The sequence below is a fragment of the Mytilinidion resinicola genome (assembly GCF_010093595.1).
Source record: "Mytilinidion resinicola strain CBS 304.34 unplaced genomic scaffold BDZ99scaffold_7, whole genome shotgun sequence".
NCBI lineage: Eukaryota > Fungi > Ascomycota > Dothideomycetes > Mytilinidiales > Mytilinidiaceae > Mytilinidion > Mytilinidion resinicola.
In genome coordinates, this window is record NW_022985443.1 from 2,060,486 (window position 1) to 2,061,775 (window position 1,290).

Consider the following 1,290-nt stretch of genomic DNA (forward strand, 5'->3'; position numbering starts at 1 on the left):
AAAAATATTATAATAAAAGTAAAATAATAAAAAAAAAAATTAAAGGTTAAAAAGTAAGTAATTATTATTGGTAAAAGAAATAAGATATTAAAAATAGAATTTAAGTAATATTCCAAAGGATTATAAAAAGAAGGATAAATAATTAAAGTTAATATTAAGATAATAATAGAAAATATAAGATAACAATAGAAAATATAGGATAATAATAGAAAATATAGGATAATAACAGGAAATATAAGATAATAATAGAAAATATAAAATAATAACAGGAAATATAAAATAATAACAGAAAATATAGGATAATAATAGAAAATATAGGATAATAACAGAAAATATAGATAATAACAGACAATATAAGATAATAATAGAAAATATAAGATAATAAAAGAAAATATAAAATAATAGTAGGAAATATAAGATAATAAGAGAAAATATAGGATAATAACAGAAAATATAGGATAATAAGAGAAAATATAGGATAATAAGAGAAAATATAGGATAATAAGAGAAAATATAGGATAATAAGAGAAAATATAAGATAATAACAGGAAATATAAGATAATAAATAGATTAGATAGTAGTTAATATTTAGTATTAAAGTTAGAAATAATAGAGTAGTAAAAAGTAGAAAAATTAAAAAGAAGTAGTAGTATTAATTAAGGTAAGATAAGCAGGGAATTTAAATATAATAAGGCGAATTAAGTTTAAAATAAAAGGTTAAATAAAAAGAAGGATTAGTAAAGTTAGTAGTTTTAAATAAAGGGGTAGGTATTAGGGGTTAAAGATAATAATATAATTAGAAATATTAAGGGATTATTAAGTAGAAAATAGGATATATAAATGGAAATAAATAAAGTATTATATTTGGAAAAAAGAAAAAGAAGTAGAAGTTATAAAAAGAAAGATATTTTATATATATAAAGTATAAAATATTATAAAAGATATAATATTTAGTAATTTTTAAATATTAAAGTTAATAATTATAAAGTGCAAGTTTATAGTTTATAGTAGTATAAAAGTAATATTAGGGTTAGTATTTTAGAATAGTATTTTAGTTTATAGGTTTTAGTTTTTAGTTTTTAGTTTATAGGTTTTAGTTTTTAGTTTATAGTAGTTAATAATTAAGAATAGTATTTATAGTTTAGAGTTATATATTAATATTAGTAGTTTAAAGTTAAAGGGCAGGCGTATATAATTAGGGTTAGGGTTAGGGTTAGGGTTAGGGTTAGGGTTAGGGTTAGGGTTAGGGTTAGGGTTAGGGTTAGGGTTAGGGTTAGGGTTAGGGTTAGG